Raw genomic sequence first — 22,131 nt, forward strand, 5'->3', positions numbered from 1 at the left:
TTTGTAACCACGTGAATGTTCCTACAATAACAATACATAAAAGACTTCAAGAAAATAAATTTACAGTATAAAAAATATTTAACATCAAGTAATAATCAGATTTTTTTCCATATTAAATTAGAGATAATATGATTTTACTTTTAAGCATGTCTTTTTACAAAATAATAGTAAACAAATAACAACAAAAAATAGAGCTTACAATTAATTATATTTATTAGAAAATTATATTTTACTGGCAATCTAACTAACTCCATTAACCTTATTAATTTCATCGGACCATGTGGCGATTCTAAATTTGTGGTTTAACTGCAAAATCAAGTATCAGCAATACATAGAAGCGCAAAATCACGTATCAGCGCTGCACATAATCACTCTAATTATTCAGAAATATCTAATTATTAAATAATTTAAATTATATTTCATTTGTTAGTACGTTTATTGTAGTCGTTTAAAAATAAAAATTTGTCACGATTTACGTTGATAAAGGAAATTATCTTTAAACGATTTTTCGCACACTACTATAACCACCAAAAGTACTGTCAGAAATACTTTGTTATTGATGATACGTGGTTTTGCTTTCACATTTTGGGCTAATGTAATTACGTCGTTATATCACGTGATAAATTCTGTGTAACTCTTTGGTCGGACTAATAAGAGCTTTTGCAGTTACATGGATACCACTTTATAGAAACGTTTTAAATAATAAAATATAAAAACCCCAAAAGTTGCTGCTACGAGGTTTTGCAGTTTCACTGACGATGTACAACTTAAGTTGTACATGCTTTATTGTTAAACATAAAGAGAAATTTCTTAACATAAGTAAATTTGTCAACATAATGAGAAATTTCTCCTTATGTTGAGTTTAAGCTATACACATTTTTTTGTGAACTTTAAGCACATCTGAAATAATATGAAAAAATTATTATGAAGGAAAAAATAGTTAAATGTTACTTATGTATTTCTAAGATCTTAGAAATACATAAGTAACATTATTTAAATATGTTTTTTACTTAAAATTTACAAAGCTAAAGTTTAGTAAACTTTTTTAATTAGAAATGGTAATGGTAGTATCTGGGTAGAAAAATAAAGAAGCCTTTTAACATTCCCAGCTAAATATACGACTCTAACATACCTCGTTAGTATTTCCTAGTTGCATATTTATTTATTTTTGTATTATTTGATTTAATAAATAGTAAAAGTTTATTCAATTGAAGCGTTAAAACTTTAATATTAGTATTAAAAATCAACATTTTTTCATTAGAAGGTTTTAAATAATAACATAATAAATTTCAGTTGCCATAAAATATGAATTATATTTATTTAATTAAATTTATTACCTTATAGAAATGTGTCCAATCAATTTAAATAATGAACAATTTGAACTTTATAATAAAACTTTACTTAGAACTTTACAAATTTCAAACTAAAAAATAAACAGCGTGAACTTTACTCTTCCCGCCAATTTATTTTCTAGTTAAGGCACTACAGACATCAGACCGCCATGCTGAGCTGCCGCATTCGGCATTCTGCATAGAAACGACAAAGGGCCAACATGCACTAGCCTCTGCCGGCATTTTGTAGGCAAATCGAGCTATGGACCGCATTATAAATGCCGGCGGCGGTATTTTGTTGGTTAATCCACCTATGGACCGCTTTCAAAATGCCAGCAGCGACATTTCAGATTATGGTCCGCAACCGGCATGTTTGCTGGGATGTTTATCATATTGTAAACAATGTATGTTTATGTCTCCAATACAGAATATTTTTTTTTTGCTCATTGTTGTTTTTTATAAAAATTTATTTTAAATGATTGGAAAATTGAAATAAATCACCTTCAGGTGGCCGGTAACATGTAGAGACCAGTAGGTTTTTTGATTTGTTGCTAGTTATTTCAATTGTAAAAACCTCACTATCGGCATCTGAGATCGAAAGGTCATCTCTTATTTTGGTAACTTGATCATTCCTAATACAAGTTATAATTCCACATCCCCTTTTGTTAGTTTATCTTTCAGATAATAATAATTTGTAGTTAGGAATTTCTAAACTTGAATTTATTCTGCATGATTCGTCAGAACACCGCGTTTCTGTTAGGCATATCATACTGAATAAATAATTGCATTCGATAAGAAAATGTTTTAGTTTATCCATGTTGCTATTTATACTTCTTTTGTTAATGTGTATAACAGTAAAATTACTCTTTAAGGTTTTTAGTTCACTTTTAAAAGTTTTTATTTCAAAAAAGGATAGACTAAAACTGTTTTCGTTAAAAAAATGCAAATCAGCGTCAGAAATATCATTAAATATCATTAAACATTTGCTGAATTGGAAACATTTAAGTGTGATTTTTCAAAATCTATTGTTAAGTCATTGTTTAAAATCGTTAAAATAGCTCTTCGCTTAATACAACTTCGCGTGTTTACTTTCTAAAATCTCTACATTAAATTTTATCAAATTTAATAACTGCAAATTTACCTTCGTTTCGTAACCGTTTAACTTCTTCCCAAAGCCTCTTTCTAACATCGTTTCTTTTGCATAATCTTTATTAATATAAATGCCGGTAATATAAATGCCGGACTCGGTGCGCTCGTTCCACAACCACTTCACTTAATATATTTAGTTTTGTTTTAAAGATGTCTTTTACAGCCTTCTCACAATCACTCCAGTTTTCTTCAGGGTTTTCTTTTATGCCATCGATACGTAAGTTATTACGTCTCGAGCGATTCTTTAAGTCAATAGATTTTTTTTTCAACATCAAAATTTCATTGTCATATTTTGTTTTGATATGAATAAATTCATCCCTAGCTTTTTCTTATTGAAAATTTAAGCTGACTTTTATTTCGTCAACTTCATTTTCAACTCTTCTGATATTTAACTTGTTATTGGTTATTTCAGCGTCCATTTTGTCTAACCTTGCTGTTATTATTTTGAAGTTCGAACTTATTATAGTTGTGAAGTTTTTTTAATGATCTTTGAGTTATCTCTCCGTTTCTGCTAGTATCCGTTTTTTTTGTTCTTCTAGTTTGCTTGTTATAATTTTTTTTATATTTTTAGTATTTATTTCCATTTTTATTGTAAATAAAGTTATTCTCAAAAAAAGAATACATCTTACTCGTCTTGTGCCGCAAACGCAAAAAAAAAAATAAAAAATGATAATAAAAAAATAGAAAAATAATTAGTTTTCAGTGTGGAATTGGATTAGGTCTAAAGTTTAAATAAGGAGGATTGGCACATTCACGTTTTGCGACTCGGCACTGTACATAAATTATAATAAAAATATTATGATAATTATTTAACATTATCGAGAAGTAGGTTTGTTGACGGGCACGTTGGTTACTACTATTATCCCAAGTTACCTATATTTCATAACTTTCAGATTAATTATATATATATATAAATATATATATATATATATATATATATATATATATATATATATATATATATATATATATATATATATATATATATATATATATATATATATATATATATATATTAAGTTTGTAATTATTAATCGTAATATAACAATTTAAAAATATAAAATTGTTTCGTTAAAGTAGATCTTGAAGATCTTATCAAAATTTTCAATAGTTACGATTTCTTTATCATAGTAAGAATTTCGGAAAACATCGAGGAATACTCTCCTCCATCAAAGTTTTAATGTTTCTCTTTGTTCTTTTAAATTCCATAATTGAAACGATTTTTTTACTATTGACATAATACCGACTTGCAGTTCATATATAAGTTGAGCGAAAAGTTGAGGGTAAATTAATTGTTGACGTAATTTTATAGGGGATCTCTGAAAGTTGTTGACAAGTTGTTGACAAGGGGAGGGGGTGGCCGGGAGGTAAAAATTACCAAAACTTGGCGTTGACGTAATTAATGGACAGCCCCTTAATGATATATCAAATTTATTAGAAAGCAAGAAAATTCAAAAAACGTTTTTGCATAAAGATTTTTTCTTGTTCGCAAAGATTAATAGATTGAACAATGTTACTTCAGAGGTAGTCAATTTTTTATTCCTTCTTTAAAAGATCATAATCTAAATCCATTTTTTCCTAATTAGCTAGGGCAACGAGAATTAATAAACAGGAAAGGCCGTAGAATATACTTTATATAAAACGCGCTGAAGCCAGTTATGAAAGTCAGCCGTCATTTTGGTTAACCTAAAAAATTGTCATGTTTTGCGCGGAACTTTATATTTTTAGCAGAAAACTTTGCTGAATTCGAGTCAAAACATTGATATAAATGATTGAATAATTTGTCAGTTTTTTTCGTGGTTGTATTATACTACAAAGAATTGTTTGTTAAATGATTATCGAGTACAGTTCATTCCAAAATATTGGAATAATGAAGTAGATATTCAGATAGTAAACACGCTATTAGCAGATGCCATATTTTACACATTGTAAATATCTTATGGAATAAAAAATGTGTGTGAGTTTTTTATTAAATTTTCAACAAAATTAAATGTAAAAATGAATTATTTGTGGATGAAATAATTTACTATAACAGTAGATTATTCTGTCCCAATGTGTAAAAAATCAAACTAAAGCTGGTTTTACAACTTTTTTTGATTTGTTTCCATTTTTATGTTGTAAAGTTAATGGCCATTTAAAATTCATTTACAAATTTTTTATTCACATGAATCAAATAAATGTGATTAATACGCAGTGGGATGGAATAAATCAGGCGGATGTAATAATCAGCTATAGTAGTGGATTATTCCACCCGCTTCAATTACTACATGGCATTGCTACTACTATTACTACAGTAGATTATTAGATCTACTGTTTTTAATATCTTTTATATAATAATATTTAATATATTTATAAATATATAATCAATAGTAGGTGTTTTAAAATTATTTGTGTATATCACGGAAAAAAACACATTAACACCCAGCGGGCACGGGTATGTTCATTGTAGATAGATTGTCTTATAAGATTGTTTATTGCACGTTTTCGTATATACGAAGAAAAAACAGATTTTGAGCCTATTTGAAACAAAAATACCTATGTCAAATTTAACCATTCTTGTACTATAATTTATTCATTATAATTGTAATGTATTACATATTGGGTGAAGAACCTTACTTGACTTTTTACTTTTTCTTTTTTTTGACTTACGTAAAATGACTGACACAAATAAAAATAAATAAAACAACTTATGTGGGATCATAAAGAGTGATTATGAAAAAAAACTTTCTCTTCAAAAGCTTTTACCGCCACCACGACCTTATATATATATATATACATATATATATATATATATATATATATATATATATATATATATATATATATATATATATATATATATATATATATATGTATATATATATACACACACACACACATACATACGTAAATACATACATACATACATATATACATACGTTATCACATACTAGAAGCTCATATTTTACTACATCAGAAAGTTTATTATTAAACTTTTCAAATTCTTCTAAATCATCAAATTTTTTCACATAATATAAAGGATGTTCCGGTTTATAGTGTTCCCCATCTTACACTGCTCTTCAAGAATTTTTGTGAGCAAATGATTTACTTTGTATTGGAACTCTAAAATAAACATCAAATTGTCCTATAGATGTTTTTTATGTTAATATTAGTAACATAAACATCATAAAAATTATCATTTCTGATAAATATTATCAAATTAAATCTAGAAATACAAAGGAAATATTAAAATGTTTGGCTATAACTGTATAACGGAAGAGTCTCTTTTGCCATTAAAAAAATTATTTTGGTATTTTAACTATTCATGAGTGCTTGTCATAACAATATGTAATTTGTTTAAATATTTTATGTTCCTCACATTTTTATCTTTCCATATAAAATAGTAATTAAATAAAGTACAATACAAACAATTTAACAATAAAACAACTTCATGGCTTATTTTTATAGAATAATTTACAATAACTCTTTTGTTTATTAGATTTTTTTCAAAAATGAAAAAAAAAAAGTTAAAAAATGAATACCTACTAGCTTCAGGAAGCGAAAATCTAGACACGGAGATCTTTGGGAAGACCTGTACACTTTGGTGGAGACACTTTCTTTAGGATTGGAATTTTAGATACCGTAGGTCATGTAAAGTTAGGACAAGAGCTTGAAGATGAAGGCAATAAAACTGGTTTTGTAGAGATATTTAAAGCAAAAGATTTTATAGCTGGTTGAGTAGAACCTAAAGCAAGTTTCGAAATAGCAAGAGATTGTGAAGCTTCAGGATTTTGTAAAGGAAATAATATTGGAGCTTTTTCTTTTTTACTAAATGCAGCTTAATGAACTCTTTTAGTTCCAGAACTTGCACCTTTAAATGTATGGGTAGATATATTAAAAGGAGATCATGACCTAATTCTGTTCAAAGTAGGCTTTTTAGGACATGTAGCTAAATAAAGAAAAATGTATATAAATCTTAAATATACGTATCTAAATAAATGTGTATGCTTGTTACATATATAAACAAAGAAATTACAACTATGCATGGTATTTAATTTGAAAATGCAAACTATATAAATCAATTAAACAGTAGAGCATATATATTAAATTTTTCTTTCGGGTTTTAGCCATTTTTAGTCATTTAGTCTTCTGATTTTCAGCTTCTTTCTTATTTAAGAATGCTTCAGATTCATCACTTGTGAAATCAAAAACTTCACATACTGATTTGTCATCTAAATTTTATATATATGTATATATATATATATATTATATATATATTATATATATATATATATATATATATATATATATATATATATATATATATATATATATATATATATATATATATATATATATATATATATATATATATATATATATATATAAAGTTTATATAATTTTTAATTTATAAAAATAAACTTATATTGTCAATTTTATAGACCATGGACATACAAATGAGATCAAGAAAATATCAATATCACAATACTTATTATGACGACACTTTTCCTTAAGGAGTGGAAAGCAAAACCAATCATTCTGTGGTATTAACTGTTGTTTACATGCTTTTAAAACATTAATACCTTTAGGCCATTGCACAAACTGCCTTTCATTTAGAGCTCCTTCAACCCACACTGAAGGGATTGTCAGCTCTTCTTCAACTGACCGTACCAGCTATACTACTCAACACCAAGACATATTTATTTTACTATAATAAAAGCTCTAATATCATAATTATATCATAATAAAAACAAATATAAATGAGTTCTAGACATAAAAAGTTTTACATCATAATAAAAACAATTATTTATATAAATAAGCTAGTTAATAAATCCCAATTATTTATATAAATAAGCTAGTTTATTGATCTGCATTTCAAGTTCAGAAAAAATGTAAAATTAAATTTTTTCATCATTGTGCAGTAATGAAAATATTGATAAACCTCTTTTTTCATTCAAGCAAACACATTTCCTTTGAAAATCTGCACAACTTAATGGTCTTTGGACAACTTTATTAAAATGTTTGGTGCGAAACAACGTTATATTAAACTGCATTGATGGAGCTGGAGTATTAAAGACATTGTCTAAATATTTAGTAACAATAACTTTACATTGAAAGTTACCACCATTGTTCTTAGCCTTTATAAAAGCAATAGAATCTTTTCTGTTAGCTGAAATTTTAGTTTCTAATGTTTTTTAAGGCAATTTTCCAAAACAAAGTTGATACTCATATTGTCGTTCTGAGACTTGAGACACTGGATTGAAAGAATTCTGTATGTTTCTTTTTATTCTTTGAAGAAAGTTCTCATAAGGAAAACATGATATTCTGTTAAGAGAACATGAATGATTACGAGAATCGTCAACTAAGTGCAAAAGGTTATGCAAATTTTAGACTGTAAATGTATTGCCATATATATATTTAGCTTCATTCACAAAATACTTTAGTAAATCATTTGCATAATCTAAATATGGAACACATAGATGGTCATCATTTTCTAACAATATGGTCATTACAATACCTAAGACCAAAAACTTTTTATACAACTTCTTTGATACTATACCTCTTAATGCAACTGGACCATTATATAATAAAAACTGTCAAAATTTTGTTGCTTTCCATCTATCCAAGGCATTTAAACTTCTAGGTTGCCGAGCAAACTCACTTGGTATATATCCATTATTACTCACCAATACTTGAGATACCTCTGAAATTTGAGCAGCAGAAATTTCCCCACCTGGTCCTTTTTTCAGATAATTTAAGATGTGACACATTACACCGAAACATACAAGATGCATGTAATCTAGTGTGAAAGAATTAATGAAATCAATTCCAATTCCAGTTAAAGGAGACATTGATTGTTGATGATTATCGTGATATCCAAACTGTTCAAAAGTAATTTCATCTCTCAATTGAAAATGTTCATTTTCATTGAATATTACTCTTCCTTCATGTGTTTCATGAATAATACCCCTTTCGCAGGAATAATAACCAGAATGAGGGACTATACATTTTAAAAAGGCTCTGGAAGGTGCATCACAAACGAGAGATTTAATCTCTATGCTTATCTGGTCTCCATTGAATATAATTATAGTGTGCCTTAATTCATTCCATTCATTAACAAAATCTAACAAATATTCATTAATATTCTCAAAGCATGCAAGAATTGGCCGCATCTGCATACTTGACGATTTAAAAAGAGGAATTCCATCACTTTTTAATGACAACTTGATAATACTACGAACAACATTTTTTTTACTTAAAACACTCTTAATTCCATTAAATATTCCATAATATGCATAATCCCCACCACATTGTCTTTCTACTAGTATTTTTCTTGGTGTTTTTAAAAGAGTTTCTGCATCTTTGGGAACAGGACAAATATTTTCACGAAGGATAGATAAAAGTTCATTAACAGATGAACTAGTCCAACAATTTCTAGTTACACATTGAGCAAGCTTTTTATCTAATGATGACATTTCACCCTCATTAGAATCATCACTATTGTAACAATCTGTATTGTTACTATCAGATTCACTACAGTTCGGATAATAATCATCAGTTAAGTAAGCATTATCGCATAAAAAAATAGTCTGACATACTTATACTCTCCAATAAATAATTGTTACTATTCACTAAATATAAGTCATCAAATGAAGATGAAGTTTTGCTGTATGTAAAGCAGTTTTTCAACTTGCTCAGGTTGAAGCTTGGTCCTCTTGTAGAAGGAAATGTTACCTTTAGAACTGAAAACTTGCTCAGAAGGAGCAGAAGAGGCAGGAACACACAGCCATTTGCTGGCAGCCTCTGAACGCAATGGAAAACTTTTTTGATTGTCCTTCTAAAATTTCAGCACATTAGTTCCAATCTCTGCAGGCATTTTTGTGTACATGTCCCATTCACTGACAATTGATGACTGCGTAAGAGGTCTTTCAGGCCCAACAATTGACATCTATTCATCTTTGATCAAGTCAAAACATGGGTCATCCTTGGGTGCCATGACATCCTTGAGCTCCTGCACATTTGTGGTCATTTCCTGGATTGAAGCAAGCCACTATTGATGAGCATTAGAGTTGACAATCAAAGCATTATAGGCAGTTTCAAATAACCCGCCACCAAGTTTTTTCAATGGTTTACCCTTGTGCAGGGGGTTGAGAAGGTTAGCCACGGCATAGAATGTGTTGTTGGCGCCACCATTTGGAAAATACTTTTCCAGATTTTTCTTCAACTTTCAACAAATAAAATATTTCAGCAGTTGGAGACAGAGTTTTAGTGTCAATCTGTTCTTGTGCCCGAACATTGATGCCATAGATGTGAGCAATGACCTTGTGGATACAGACTTTTTTGTCAACCGAAAGACTTTCTGAGTTGACACAGATTCTTCTTAAAATTTGCAGAATCTCATCATAAAGGTTAAACTCCGCTTCAGTAGGCTCTGACTCAGCAAGTTTCCGGCCAATGTCATTTCCAGGATTGTCTCTAATAGAGCTCAAAATCTTGCGCATTCGCATAATGCTGTCAAGCATCATGTAAACAAAATTCCAAGCGGAATGACTGGGGCAATGACCTTCACAACTTTTAAAGATGACCTTTCTTGACTGCTCAGGTCACTGTTGTCTATTAAAGATTTCTACCGAAAAACCCAAAAAAAAGTTATTAGTACATGGTAACCAATTATAAAAAGCTGAAATAAGATTTACAAGTTAATTGTAACTTAAATAAAGTTAAATTAGCAAGTAAAAACTGAATAAGGTCAAAAACATTTAGACATTTTTAAGTTTTACCTCCTTCTCAATTCTTTGCTAGGCTAAATTTGATCGGTGACACTTGGAACTCAATGCAGTGGCTTTGATGATGGCAGCTTCGAGATTCATTGCTTGAACTGACTTTGTCTTCTTAATCGTGTTTTCCATAACCAGATTGAGAAGGTGGTCAGCACACAAGAGAGAATCATCAACATACGTGCACTTTGGAATAGCTGCCTTCATGTTGGCAGCTGAATCATGAACACATACCACTGAACTGAAGCCGGCATTTCCAGGAATGTCAGAAACATACCAGCAAAAATCAAAAACATAATGTACATAATGTTACAAATTTTACAATTTTGTGAACATTTTTGTTATAACTCGTTATGTCCCGTTATGTAAGAAGTATAGCTTTGACAATTAATTGAGCTAGAAATGTTAATTTCAATAAATAACTATATTTCCCGGTAAGAAACAATATTCCATATTATAATACTATCATAGTTGTATTACTTCTAAAACTTACTTGTCAAGTTTGTCTGCAATTGCATGGGCAGTGTGTCTTTCAGCAAAAAGTCCATTGCCAATGACAAACATCCTGAGCTGGAAATCTTCTCTGATGTAGTGAAGGGTGATGGCATGATTTGAGACATTGATTCAACTGCTCCAAAGGTCTGAAGAAAGGGCAAATCCAGGTGATTTGGGAAAATCGGCCAGCAAAACGTTGTCAAGGGCATTCTTGACATTGGTGTGCAGCAATGGTAGTCTAAAAACAAAAAGAAAAACATGGTTCAAGGTTAGGTTTGAAATTTTTGTTTCAAGTTCAAATAGGGGTTGTAATGGGAATATAAGTATACCATACTTATTCAATAAAGGCTTGTTTCCAACATTATACCTCAAAGGGTATTTTTGGGAAAAGTAAAACACACCACCCCAAAATATTTTTTTGAAAAATTTCATAATCCTAATAAAAAAAAAACACCCAAATTGATTTATTTCAAAAAGAAAAATTCATACATTTAACTTACTTAAACTTTGAATACGTCTTGGCCTTCTTCACATTCATTGGTGCAATCTTCTTGCCTTCTTCACATTCATAGGTGAAAAATATGCCAGAAAATCCTTGAAGCCATCTGCCTCGACCAAATTGAATGGGAAGTTCTATCTTGCAAAAAACTTGGCGATTTTAATATCTGCAGTTGTTCCTTATCCTGCGATTTGTTCTTCATGTACGCATCAATGTTCTTTGCCTTTTCTGGAGTGGTCAGCGCTGTCAACCTTCTTTTCTTTACAGTTCGGTTTAGGACCTTTAGAGTTTTGCCACCTTTCTCATGCTCATATTGCTCGTCTTCATCATACAACTAAAACAGTAACAAAAAAGCAATACAAGTACATTTAAAAAAAATTAAAACAATGTACATTAAAGGTACATTAAGGAATTATTTATAATTTAAAACTTTCAAAGTAATAAATAACAATAACTTATGACTTGTAAGTAACTTTACGAAGTTTAACCAATGTTTTAATTAAGTTATTTTCGACAAAATTTAAAAACTATTCAAATTAGGCAAATAGTATACATAAACAGAACTAAAATTAAAATGTAATGTAAAATTTTAATTATCGCACCTGTTCAAGCTCTTCATAGGCTTGGTCTCCTTGGCGCTTCTTTTCAGCTTTTTCCTGTTCCAATGCATTCCATTCAACAGGTTGTTAACTGACCACGTGCCTTCTCATTCCACTGGTACTGCCATCATTGATCTTTGACACAGGCCCCAATGTTGCACTTAGCGTAGGTCTTGTCCACATCACCTTCAGTGACTTTCTCCTCTATGAAATGCTTCCAGATCTCTGTTCTAGGCCTGACCATGTTGACTTGACTTGAGTGTTGAGTTTAAGTATCAAAAATTTTGTCACAAATTAATTTTTTTCCGGACTTCAATCAAACACGTCTGATTTTCAAAAAGTTCCAGGAACTACAAAACTAACCAAACACTTTCCCGGAAAAAAGAACCAAAATTTGTACTGCATTTTATGAATATGGACATTTTGTTAACATAATAATTCTACTGTTAAATATTTTATATTTTGGTCTAAAATGTTTTAATAATAATTACTTTTAAACTAATGACTTTTATTTTAAATTATTTAACTAAAAAAATTGAATCATTAATACATTTCCCAGTCGGCCTATCTAGTATTGTAAATACTCGGAGTATTGATCACGTATAACATACCGCCGTTGATACCAGAAAAATACGCATTTAGTTTTAAGTTTCGAATTCGAGTTCAATACCACTTATTTATCAAAAATACATATTATTTAATATTTGATCAAAATCGGATACAATATCGTACCCGATTTTGATCAAATATCAACATATAACGGAAAAACGAAAATCTTTGCTTTAAAGCGCATGCTTAAACTGAAATTGTAAAAGCAAAATTTAAATTGAAAAGTTTTCTCTTAAGGATATTTAGTAAAAAGTTTGTCTGGAATTAAAAGGATTAGTCAGGAATGCATGAAAAGTTGTATGAAGAGATATCATTCTGCTAAAGCAGTATCGCATATCTCCAATACAGTTACAGTACTTTTTTGTACTAAAAAAGTTACTAATACTTTATCATAAAAATATTTGTTACTACTTTAAAAGTAGTAATAATAAAATAATAATCATCATAATAAAATAAGCATGGTATGAAATGATAGGATTTATAATATATTTGAATTATATTAATTTAGGACTTCATAAAACTACATAAATTTAAAAGTAACTTTTAAGTTTATTTAGTTTTAATTTAAGTCCTTAATTAATATAATTCAAATATATTATAAATCCTATCATTTCGTACCTTAATTATTTTATTATGATGATTATTATTTTATTAACATTTCTGTTATGCTATTACCTTTTTTTTGTACTGTTTTAAAAAATTGAGAAAAATAAATTAAAATTTCGAACCAACACTGACATTTTATTGTTGCTAAATGTTAAATTTTGTTATAAGGATTGCAGTTCTTCTATCTGTTTTTTGCTCTTTATTCAATAAGTATCTGATATAAATTAAATATCATTATAATTTGATATTTTATTACGAGATACATGTTTTTATATATGAATATATATATGAATCTTTTTAGATTTTTACATGTTATTTTTAAATTTTTTGTTCGCGCAATTTAAGTTATATATGTTTATAGTTTGCATATATGTTTATATTATGTTCAAAGTTAAAAAGTTTTTGATTAATATATGTATGTGATAATATGTGTTATGTAATTGTTTTATAAATGTGTCATTAAAATAGTAGAAAATGTATCTATTGTGTATATAAATATTATACGACGTGTTTACATATGTTATATAAAGTTAAATAAATGTATTGTGTTTTATAGTTATTATGTATGTTTATATTATGTTGTTTCCATGGCAAACGTGTTGAACAAGACTTTGCATAAAGTTTTTATTTACGTTACTAATGTTGTTACATTTGGCTTACCTTTATGTTGGTGTCTATTGTTGAAAATTATAAGTGGTTTTATTATTGAAACTCGCTGCTTTTAATCATTCACTAAAAGCCACTAAAGAAATATTATTTTGCCGTATATACATTTTGTTTATATCTCAATTTGAATTTTTAGAACCATGAAGTACCAACATGGTTTGTTTTCTAAAAGCTAACATGAAATAACAATATTTAACAACTACTACTCTCTTATCATGACATCTTATCTCTATCAGATTATTGATTTTCGATTCATATTTGATATTTTTCTTTGTATTTACTTATCCATTACATTTTTTCATTTCAGATTTATCATAAAATGGATTTATGCGATATAAAAGAACAAATGTATGTAAATTTTTATGAATTTTTTCTAGGCTTTTCTAAATGTGTTTCTTATTCACATTTTATTTTACAAGCAAGGTCTGCAAGCAAATTTGAGCTGAGAATTTTTTTTAGCTTTTAAGGAGAATTGGCGTTATTCTTTGTTTGATTTAATTTGTTTAAATATAGCAGTTCTAACAAATAAATGTTTGTCTGTTCTTGGTTTTTTACTTATCTGTTTTCAGATTCTTATAAACTAGGCAACTCAGCTAAGCAAGTTTTGTTTTATTTTTTAGTGCTATTGGAAAGAGTGATTGAAAAGAACTGAAGTGTTATTTAGTTACTTTACACGGTGTAACTGATACTGGTTTGAGTAAGTTTACTGTTTTGTTTTATTTTATATTGGATTTACTTTATATTTGATATATATTATATTAGATATATATTTTGTGTATTTAAAACTGACTGTAATTTGTTGACACGAAAGTTTATAAACTTAAATCTGCCTATATTTTAGTATATTTATATATATATATAAATATAAATATATATATATATATATATATATATATATATATATATATATATATATATATATATATATATATATATATATATATATATATATATATATATATATATATATATATATATATAATTACTTTAGAGAAAAATATACTGACTGACATTGCTTCAATTTTTTATACAAGATTGTGCATTTATTATTTTTGTTCAAAAAGGTAAAAATAATTTTTTGCATTGTAGATTCTTTGTTAAATTAAAAATTGTTGATGTAAATAAATATTGTTTAATAATTTTAATAAACAACTTATGTATATAAACATATAAAAAGATATGGATTTCAATAAATCTTAAGTTTAAATAAAGTCTTTGATTAGAAAAGATCACAATTTGTAAGATTCTTTTCCGTTCATTTATTCAATTGTAACAATAGTAAGATTACTGGTAATATGTTTAATGATAACAGTGAAATTGAAATAGATAGTTTTAGGCTCAACGAAGTTATTAATGTAAAATACTAATAGGTAACTTCAAAATAGTTGTCAAATGAAAAAAATAGATCGAGGCAGGATGAAATTAATCGTTGTTGAAATGTAAGAAATGCAACTCGGCGTGCAGAAAACTTACTTGTCTGAATTCCGTGTCAAGCAGTATTAATGTCTGTTAATTTGATTTTACTTTAGACACTTCAGAACAAAGCAAAGTATGAGTTTAGCTATTTATAGTAACAATTAATACTTTTAAATCGAAATAATTTTTTTTTTTTTATAATTTCTATCATAATTATTTTCTTTTTTTCATTTTTTTTTTTAGTTTGTCTTCCCTTTGTCATCTTTTGATTAGTTAGCTAACTGTTAAAACATGGTTTTAATTTTGTAAATTTAGTATGATGTGAAATTTACTCTATTAATCATTAGTCAACAGATATAGAGAAGATGGAGCTTAATTAAGAAATGCTGGAAATTATCTTTTAATCAAGGTAAAAATAATTTTGTTTACTGGTAACATAATAAAACCAGTTACTAGTATTTATTCCGTGCTTTTTTACATTTGTTAACATGCTGCTTTGGAAACACTTTCTTTCTCTCTCTTTCTCTCTTAGATGAGAGGGAGATTTAATAAAACTTATGTAATTACTGAGTTCTTTTGTATTTCTTAATACCACAAATAATAATGACCATTTATAAGAATTATTTTACGAGTTGCTTGCTATTTTATGATATAGTTGCTCAAATTGTTTAACTATAATTGTCCCTTGATTGTTCAAATATTTTAATTATTCTGTAGCCAGAATATATGAACCTGTCATTTCGAAAAGGACATAAGTCCAAAACTTTTAGCAGTAAGTTTATAAGTTTGAATTAAAAATGTCTGTATGATTTATGTTTTTTTTATAAAAAATAAAAATACATAAGTTATATACGTTCTTTATTTATCTACTTCTATGTTTAATTTCTTTAGCAACCTAGACATTATTTTAATAAAAATCATATTTTTGTTGATTTTGAAAAGTTTTAGTAAATGGACTTGTGCCCTTTTCGAAATGACAGGTTCATAAATTTTCTGTTATTATTATCCTAATTCTACTAACAATAAAATGCAAATAGTACTTTTGTAATTAAAAATTGTAATTTTTTGATTACAAAAGTACTATTTGCATTTTTTGTTGATTTTGAAAAGTTTTAGTAAATTTAATGTCTTTTTTTAGTTATTTGCAGGCTTTACTTGACTTTCCTTTTCTGGTACTTGTGTTGTGCCAGATTTTAAAAAGAACTCAACTGATGTTAATGCGGCCTTTATGTCGTTACCTATAATCAATGACGTTGCTGATACGGAGTCAAAGTTAAAATATTTATAAATAAATTTGTATTTAAAATTTTAGATAATATATCAAGTTATTAATGTGTTTTTATTGTTATTAATGATTTAATAACTCATAACCCGTATTACAAGTTGCTTACTGCTAGTCATTATCATTATGTTATGAATTCATATTAGTTAATAAAATTGTATTGAAAATTCTCTGGTTATCGTGTTTTGTACGTGTTTAAATCCGAGTTTGATACTCAGTAGGCGTCGTATTGTATACCAGTCTTTATACGCATCTGATGTCTATTTTTAATGCGCGTTTAATACGATGAAATGGCTAACATATATTCGTAAATAATGCGTATTCTGGAAAGTTTTAAATGCGCATGTAATACCAGGAAAATATCGTATTGAATATTCTCTGGTTATCGTGTTTTATACGTGTTTACAAGAGTTTCAAATGCGAGTCTGATACTCAGTAGGCGTCGTATTGTATACCTGTCTTTATACGTATCTAATGCGTGTTTCTAATGCTGTTCGACACGATAAAAAGGCTAACATACATACCACATCGATACGTTTTTAAACGAGTTTCTAATGTGCATTTACATTTAAATTTGCCGACTGGGTTATTTCTAGCAATTTTAACAACAATCTTGTCTAATAATGTTCCTTTAAAAGCAACAAAAATAACAAAGAAACAATTAAAAAGTGTTTTTTCTTACCGTAAAAGATAAAAAACCCACAAAAATTAGTTGAACTTTATTCATTTTTCTTGATAAATAATATAATAAAAAACTTTAAATTGGTATTTTCAACCTTTAATTGTGCATTTTTAAAAAAAGAAAACAAAATTTAGCTATCGCGCGCGTCAATTGTCCTGAAAATGCGTACTTCAACGGATTAACCAGTTAATCAAATTTTTTGCAAATCATTTCGGGAACTCGAAATAACTCAAAATATGCCAAAATATCCCAAAACACAAATAATTTTTGAAATGAGACAATGAAAATTTTATAAAAATGAGTTTCGGGATACTCGAAACATTTCTCATAATGATTCTCGTAACTACCGGGAATTTCCCGAAACGTAACCGAAATGTTACAAGAATTCAGGGGATTTTTCAAAGTCGCTCTCGTAACTGATCGAAACCTCTTGATTGATTTTTCCCGAAACGTTTTGAGAACCCCTTGCTTACTAATTTTACCATATGTTTTATAGACTTCAAGTAAAAACATAAATTATAATCAATTTAAACGAAATACAATCTAATTTAAATAAAATATATCAAATTCCATTATATTTAATTTAAATTAAACTATTGATGAGCAAGCGTTTTTTAAAATATCATAACTGTAGTGCTCATTAAAATATAATGTCTTGGTTCGCAAAATAGTTCGCATTTTACCGGTTTGCAGTCCGCTACAGACTACCGTTTTATTAAGTAAAAATATAGTAAAAATAAAAACTTTCGTCTTAAAAACTTCGTTTAGTGATCTCTATGCAGCTTTTGTAGCGACTGATGGTATCACTGAAGTAGTCAATTACTCAAAAACAATAAAAGGAGGAACCTAAGTATTGGAAAGATAACAATCGTACCCAACGCGATCATTAACTCTAACAAACATGTTAGAGTTATTTATTTTTTTTTGTTCTTTATTACAACTTTTTAATAATTCATTTTACAGTTTTTATAAATAAAAAATAAATAAAAATCTAAATAGAAGAAAGAAAATGCAATAAAAAGATTTTGTAATAAAAATAATAATAGTTATTGATTGCGTTGGGTACAATTAATATATGGTTTCTATGGGTGGGTATGGTTGGGTACTATTGATAATACTATTTGTTAAAGATACTGTTAAAAGTATCTATAACTAATTGTGTTATCAATAGTTAAATACAAATAAGGTCTTATAATGTCTTGATATAAACCAAGTTAAACTTACCCAGTAGGCACAGCGACGTGACAAAAACGTGAATTTCACGTTATTTTGGCACGTGACAATTAGGTGACTTTTTGGTCCCCATGAAATGACCAATTCACGTGATTTATGGACGTGTTTTTCACGTTACTTTTGGCACGTGATATTTAGGTGACTTTTTGGTCCCCATAAACTGTCCAAAAGACGTGCTTTTTACGTTAATTTTGGCACGTAATATTTAAGCAATAATTATGCTTTATAATTACAATTATAAGTGTTTGGATTCGTGTAAAGAAAAGAAACTCATCGTCGAGGAAATATTTAATACGTATTAAAATACATGGTTTTATTAGTCAGTATATTAGTTCTTGACATAAAAATTTTTAATTTGTAATAAAAGCTGCACTTTTGTTAAAATATCCTCCTTATATCCAATAAGTAATAAGTACGAAGTCGTAGATCTGCAACTTACGAAGAGCACGCTTCAAACTTATGTATCTATTCTCCCATAAAAGCACGCTTCAAACATAATCTAACGAATCAGTCGATATTTTCTTCTATAAGAGCACGCATCAAACTTTATCTAATGAATCAGATTTAGCTAAAAAGAAACGAATAAAATCTTAAATAACAATATGATTATTTAATAATTATATTAAATCACAAACTTTTAAAACAAATCTTACTTTGAGAGTTGCTAACTACTTTTGGCAACAAAATTTTCTAGTGTGTTATTTGTTTTCTAACTCTATCTAAATCATTAAATAATTTTAAGAAAACAATACTACATACAGTGTAAAAAAATAAAAGTCATTTGCCTTCTAATTTTATACTCTGATTGCTAAAAAAGTAAATAAGTATTTAATAAAAAAGATGTAACAAAAAAGTCGAAAAGATGTAATAAAAAATACAAGTTTAAAAAAATATTTTTTATCTATATATCTATATCTAATATCTATCTATAGATTTATCTATATCTATATCTATATAAAGTTAATAACTGATGGGCGTGATTAGAAAAAGACCTGTACTCACCTTATGTGATAACATCTGTGTACTATGTAATAACATGATAATTTGTTTACTTTGTTTTCCATCTTCTTATATTTGCATCTGTTTCTGCATTAACTTGTTCATACATTAACTCACTAGATGCAAAGGTGACAGCCCACGAAGTTGCTTTAAATGAGTAATCTACAAAGTTTTGAACAGCATTAAATGTCATTTTAGAATGCACACAAAAATTAAAACAATTTATAAAAATGTAATAGTTATCACATAACCACAAAGCATTATAGTGGGGATTTTATATCATGATTTTCCTTATCCATGGTCAGATTTTCACCTTGAGGCTCCTTTTGTTGTGGAAACATTCACCATGGCTAAGGAGCCTCATCTATCCCAAATTATATATAATATATTAAGTATAAAACTAAAAATATGTATAATAAAGTATTATCAAATTAGGTCACCAATAAATACAGAGTGCTGAAAATTCAACTCAGAATCAAGTTGCATTCTCTTACAAGATATGAATTAAATCAAATTCTTACTACAGAGTGCGATCAAAAAAGAAGACAAAGAAAGGGAAAAGTGAAATTTAAAGTCAAACTTTAAAAGTTAAAAGGTTATTGGGTCTTACTACAGAATGATATTCCTAGGCAATAACATAACAATACCATTGGGTCTTCCTTGTCAATAATATTTTATGCAGAACTTATCATTTGTCATGTAGCTTAACAAATTTAATATTAAATAAGTTATAATAACTTATTTATTATCAAATTAATTACATTGACAAATTTGACAGTCTAAAATAATATACAATATGGTAGAAAAAAAAGTATACCTTGTAGTAGGGTTTGATCTTTTGCGTGTTGCAATATGATAATTATCTGCCATAACGTTACACAATTTTGAACTAAGCTTTATAATATATTTATTAAACCTAAATTGATAAAACTTAGTTATAAGATAATATGTTTGGATAAAATATTATATATGTGACATTTTATTTTTGTCAAAAATGCATTGCGGAGTTATAAGATATCTTACGCCCTACTTTTTAAATTATTATAAAATTACAATGCAAAATAATTACATTATTATAAAAGTAAAATAAAAAGTAATTACAATAATGATTATATAAACTACATATTTCATGTAATCATTATATTTAAAATATCCTGAAAAAATTTACGGAAAATATCCTGAAAAAATTCAGAACATTTCCCCCCTCATTTTTCCCATAATTTTGCATTCAGCCAAGTTGTTTCTCAATTTTTTAAAAACTTTTCTTAGTTTTTGTATGAATGATGACTAAAACAATATAAAAACAAATAGATGAATAATATATACTTGTTATATGTTGTAATATAAGTTGTATGTATGGAACTTGTAATATAAGTTGTATGTATGGAAAATTTTTCGGATATTTGAAAAAAGATAAATTTCAGAAAAATATCTGGTATTCCGGGAATATCCCGAATGAGATAATCCCGGAAACTAAATTATAAAAAAATAGTAAATAAAGAATATCTTTCCAAGTTTCTAATCACAGGTTTTTATTATGAATAAAAAAAGTTCCAAAATACACAATATTTTGGCAACGTAACATTCACGTTTTAATCAAGTAAAATTGTCACCTGGACAAGGTCACCTTAAATATACATGATTGAAACATGAAGAAGGAAACGGGGTAAGAGCAGGCATTAAACTTTATCTAATGAATAAGTCGATATTTTCTCCAATAATAGCTCACAACACCAAATTTAGCTCAAAAGAAACAAATAAAAACTTAAATAATAATATGAATATTAAATAATCATCTTAAATCACAAATTTTTAACACAAATCTTACATGGTGAGTCACCAACTGTTTTGGCAACAAGATTTTCTGGTGTTGCTATTTCTTTGATCTAAATCATTAAACAATTTTTAAAAAAGCAATGCTATACTTGAGAGAAACTTGCTTTACATATTGGAAGGTTGTTAACATTGAAAGATAGGTAAAATGCAGTTTCAAATACAATAGCATCATAATTATCTTTTTGTGGGGAAAACATCGAACAAATCCGTGTTAATAACCTGTTTTATATTGTACATAATAACAATAGTAATAAAAGTCATATAACATATATATAATAATAATTTCATATAACTCGAATATATATATAATATTCATATAATATTCAAATAATATAAAAAAAGGAAATAAATAAGTATTAACCCTTTTTAACAAGTAAAGCACGAGATCAAGATGTCATATATTATAAAAAGATAAAGTATTTAATAATAATATATACATATATCAATAATAAATAACATAACACATTTATTTATTGATATTATCTTGGATAAATTCTTTAACCTTGTTGATAAAAACCAAATAAAGAAAGAAAATCTATTTTGGGTTTTTATCTAAACGACTCTTGAGTAATAATGTATACAGAAGTTCTAGAGACATTATTATTGCTCAAGAATCAAGATTCTTGAGCAATAATAATTCGTTATAACATAACTTATTTCGTATTAAATTAAGTAAGCAAAATGGACAAATTCGCCAGTCTAAAATATTATATCATAAAGTAGAAAAAAAGCATACCTTGTATTTGAGCTTAATCTTATTTGTGTGGCAAATAGGGACGGCAAACAGGATACTAATTTATTTGACTTAATTTGATATAATTTAGATATTAGATATTACAACTTAGAATATATTTTTCTTTTTAGTTCTGTTTTAAATGCATTGCGTTAAAAGATATTATATAGACCAATTTTTTTTTTTTAGTTATGATAATACTACAATAAAAAATAATTATATTATCATAGAAGTGAATA

General features: G+C 27.4%; 3 long non-coding RNA genes across 3 annotated transcripts; 1 reads left to right on the forward strand and 2 right to left on the reverse strand.

Annotated features, from left to right (window-relative positions):
* Positions 1-13,673: 13,673 nt before the first annotated feature.
* Positions 13,674-14,775, forward strand: LOC136077789 (uncharacterized). The gene is made up of 3 exons (XR_010637283.1): positions 13,674-14,059; positions 14,332-14,408; positions 14,703-14,775. It is a non-coding gene; the product is annotated as an uncharacterized LOC136077789 (long non-coding RNA).
* A 3,825-nt stretch (positions 14,776-18,600) lies between these two features.
* Positions 18,601-19,238, reverse strand: LOC136078296 (uncharacterized). Its single transcript, XR_010637702.1, has 2 exons — positions 18,978-19,238; positions 18,601-18,892 (listed from the first exon to the last, which is right to left on the reverse strand). It is a non-coding gene; the product is annotated as an uncharacterized LOC136078296 (long non-coding RNA).
* On the reverse strand, positions 19,239-21,765 carry LOC136078295 (uncharacterized). Its single transcript, XR_010637701.1, has 3 exons — positions 20,937-21,765; positions 20,141-20,239; positions 19,239-19,485 (listed from the first exon to the last, which is right to left on the reverse strand). It is a non-coding gene; the product is annotated as an uncharacterized LOC136078295 (long non-coding RNA).
* Between the last annotated feature and the right edge of the window lie 366 nt (positions 21,766-22,131).

This window comes from Hydra vulgaris, chromosome 03 (genome assembly GCF_038396675.1).
Source record: "Hydra vulgaris chromosome 03, alternate assembly HydraT2T_AEP".
Classification (NCBI taxonomy): Eukaryota; Metazoa; Cnidaria; class Hydrozoa; order Anthoathecata; family Hydridae; genus Hydra; species Hydra vulgaris.